The sequence below is a fragment of the Arvicanthis niloticus genome, unplaced genomic scaffold (genome assembly GCF_011762505.2).
Source record: "Arvicanthis niloticus isolate mArvNil1 unplaced genomic scaffold, mArvNil1.pat.X pat_scaffold_138_arrow_ctg1, whole genome shotgun sequence".
NCBI classification, from domain to species: domain Eukaryota; kingdom Metazoa; phylum Chordata; class Mammalia; order Rodentia; family Muridae; genus Arvicanthis; species Arvicanthis niloticus.
In genome coordinates this window covers 32,450-36,567 of record NW_023045363.1, presented here as the reverse complement: position 1 = coordinate 36,567, position 4,118 = coordinate 32,450, and the positions used below count along the sequence as shown (strand labels likewise).

Sequence of the window (4,118 nt, the reverse complement as noted above, 5' to 3'; positions counted from 1 at the left end):
CTGTGGAGCCATTTCTCTGTTCCTTTTTAATCACTTCATCTATGATTTCACCTGGTCTGTCTCTTTTCTAAAAAAATATTTAACTGCCCTTGGTTATTCTTGGTTATTCATACATCAGAAAGCTCTAAATACATAACTTCCCTTAGAAGTCACCTTAATCTCCTCTTGCCCTAGTTTCTTCATCTATGAAATTGTGAATAATTAAGACAGTTGTCCATTACTGCCTTATAGAAGCCTTGCAGGTGTTGTTGCTGTGTCACATGTGTGTCAGTAGGTGGCAGAAATGAGAGACACTATGTCTGCTCAGTATTTTGATGTGTGAACATCTGACTGATTAGTAGCCTATCATTTTCTGAAATAGAGATTCTGAGAAGGCAAGACTAGTACTAGGCAGTCTCAGACTGTCTCCCAGGATGGGGAACTGGAATATTAAAGAACCTCACAGGGCTGGCCCTGTTTATGGTGGTTGCTAGTGAGTGATGACCTCATGGGCATGAGAGTGGGAGAGCTGGAGGGCTTACCAGCTCAGATACCTCTCAGACCCCATTCCAGGGTTTTGAATTGACCTACTACAACATGACTAATGCAGTGACTAGCCCTATCAATGACATGCTAGAGTACATGAAAGGTCCAGATCTACAAATGTAAAACTACAGGATCTTCATGACACAGTGCAACAAAAAGATACTCAGTAGGAGGCCCAGTGATGTTGCTGAATTAATAAAGTAGCAGAAGCCAGAGGCCTTATTCCAGGCCAATGTGTCAATCCAATGAAAATTTGTAAGCAAAGAAGTGTGCAGAAAAGTGTCTGCTCTCTGATACACTGTGATACACTACAGCTTCCATGACAAGATATTTTTCTCTGTTGGCATCTCAGTTTAAGCTGGGTGGACTGTCAATATGAACAGAGGGGAAGATGAATGTAATTGGTATATAATAATATTTTTTGTGAAATCCACAAAAATGTTAAAAATAAATAAATGAAACTGTATTTAACAAAGAAAAGAGACTGGGTATATTGGAGATGAACAGACAGTTTTGTGGATGAATGGAATACTATGAAGAAATAGGAAATGGATCTTACCTATACATGATTTCTAAAAACATAAGGGAATAGAGTATAGGTATTTGTTGTTGGGTTGGTGTTTTGTTTCTAAAACTATGCTCTGGGATATCAATTTTGCATTGATAACACTCTGGAAATATCTTTAACAGCTCTATATTCTCTAGGTTTTTATTTGCTCCAGATCCACTGCCACTGAACCTTGATCGGATCCTATCTTCCAAATTCACTGCATGATATATCAGGCTCTTTGGAGCTTCCCCTTGTTTCTGATTGAACCAGTTTAAATCATAATTAATGCTCTGACTTGCCCTGCAAGTGATGGTGACTGTTTCCCAGAGAAAAAAGACAGGGAGGGTGAAGACTGGGTCATCTGTTTGTCACATCTGTCACTTAGAGGTAAAAATGTAATAGATGTCTACACAGTTAAGCATAATAAGAAATAACATGCCTGAAATTCCAGTCAACACTAATCACAGTGTAACAGTAAAAGTCTCATTTTAGTTAGGTTTTACCTGGAAAACACAGCAACAGTAGCCTGAGGAACTGACCAGGGGCCCTCATGTCCATGTGGAGTGCTGACTGTAGTGACAATGAAACAGAATATAACTTGTATATAAAGAAGTCCCCATGGTAGTGCAGTGAGGGCATGCAAAACACGGAGAAGAAGTTAAGGCTGGGCACAAGTACTCATGTGAGAATTTGACAAAATTCTAGTGGCTCCAGATGCCCAAGTTCAGACCACACATATGCCTCCAGAGAATGTATTTCCATTCAATGATTTAAAATTGTAGATGACATTACTAATATATGTGAGCTCTATTTTGAATGATATATTTTAAAGATACACTGGGGTAATATAGAAAATATGCTGCTGTCAGGGAGTATACAACAAAGAAACTAATATATCTTTAACTCATTCAAATAATTCTGATTGATTAAAAATATGTGTTCTGCTTGTAAAGTGTTTTTTAGAGTAGTCATTTTGTTAAATTAAAATGGTAATTTATTGGTATAATTTTACTCATGTAATAATTATATTTTTTAGCTTGATCATTGCTAACTTTAGTTCAAAAAGAGAAAAAGCACAGTAAGTGCATATATAACACCCTGATCCCCAAAAACCGTGTCACTTCAAATTCTGTTCCATATGAAGATGGAGTTTTTTTTTTTTATAATAATGGACACTGGTTCAATTTGGAATCTTCCATATTTTGCCTTTTTCTACCATTTGCTACTGTTTTCTAAAATTCCTCAGCATAAAGATGTGACTAGTGATGACACTTAAAGCTATAACAAAAAACCACTACTACTCAATACATGGCTTTGCTGTGTTGATAGTTTTACCTATCATTATTGAGCATTAACTTTAGAAATGATCCTGACTCAGGCAACAGTCTTACTATTGTCATGTAGGTCCAAGTCTCCAAACAAGTTATGGTTTAGAAATGATTGTACATCCTTATAGCACAAATATTTGAATACAAAAGATCCCACATCTTTGTCTTTAACCTGACAATCCAGCCTTATTCATCATCAGGAGAAACAATCTATTCAGTCTTTAGTATTTTTGTCCTGGAGTCATGCAATGCCTTATGTCTTTTAAAACATAAACTTGAAAGGCCAAACCGTGTTGCAGCATGAGCCTGAACCTGTTGATTTTCCAGGGCTCTTGGCATTAGTGATGGGTGAGAAGAAAACTCCTAGTAAAAAGCAGTTTCTTCAATATACAGAGCACATTCCCCTTCAGAAGTCCCACAAGCAGTTTTCTAGTAGATTCATAGTAATCCTGCCTTCTCTGTCTTTTCCCTGTACTCTCTTTCTACTAATATCTACCAGCTATATCTGTGTCTCTCTTTGATCTTTGAGGCATGATAAATATTTTGGCATTTTCACATGATGATAGCCCCAGGGTCTGAGGAAGATTCACTCAATATCCTGAGTATATAATAGCAGAAGGATGACAGTTCCTCTCAATGTAAAAGAAAAAAATGAATTATTAGTCTGGGATCTAAATTTCTATCACATGTCCTTTGATGATATATGCCAATATCAAAGGCTTTCTGGTTTTTCTTCAGCCTTCAAAATGATCCACATTAAAGAGCTAATAATTGGGAATTGTTAGAACTCATTCAACTTTCCCATAAATATACTAGTCTAAGATTAAAAACTTTGTTTTTAATTAATTTTTTATTCACTTTATATATCACTTACTGACCTTTTCTGTCCCCAAGTAAACCTTCCCCCATACTACCTTCTGTTCTCCTTAGAGAAGGTTCCCTCCTCCCTATGTATCCCACCAACCTGAAACTTCAATTCTCTGTGAGGCTAGGTGCTAACTCTTCCAGTGAGGCCAGAGGGGCAGCCTAGCTAGTAGAACATGTCACATGTATAGGCAGCAGCTTTTGGGATAGCCCTATTCCAGTTACTTGGGTCACACATGGAGGTCAAGTGTCTAGTCTGCTACATATGAGTGAGGAGATGTAGGTCTGGCCCATATATGTTCTTTGGTTGGTGGTTCAGACTCTGAGAGGCCCAAGCATCCAGGTTAGTTGACTATTGGTCTTTCTGTGAAGTTCCTATCCCCTTCGGGTCTGAAATCCTTCCTCCTATTCTTCTATAAGAATCTCCATCCACACTTTGGCTATTGGTGTCCATATCCCTCTAAGTCGGCTGCTGGATGAAATGTCTCAGAGGACAACATGTTCTTGTCTGGAAAAATAACTGAGTATCAATAGTGTTAGGGATTGATGCTTGGCCATGGGAGGTGTCTCAAGTTGAGCTGGTTATTGCTTGGCAATTCTCTCAGTCTCTACTTCTTTCCCAGTGCCTGCACAACTTTTAGACAGGATACATTTAAGGTTAAAAGTTATTTGTGTGTGTGTGGGTATCTCTATAGCTCCACTAGGGTTCCTGTCTGGCTACCGGAGATGGCCTCTTCAGATTTCATATCCCCAGTGAAGTGATCCCAAGTGAGCTAAGGTCGACCCCAATGATTCTTGAGAGCCTCCCTTATACTAGTTCTCTGTCTTATCCTAACCATGCCTGACACCTC

The 4,118-nt window shown here is 38.3% G+C and overlaps 1 non-coding gene across 1 annotated transcript; it reads left to right on the top strand.

Moving 5' to 3' along the window:
- Positions 1-219: 219 nt before the first annotated feature.
- LOC117701592 (small nucleolar RNA SNORA17) lies at positions 220-350 on the top strand. The gene has a single exon (XR_004605774.1). It is a non-coding gene; the product is annotated as a small nucleolar RNA SNORA17 (small nucleolar RNA).
- The last annotated feature ends 3,768 nt before the right edge of the window (positions 351-4,118 follow it).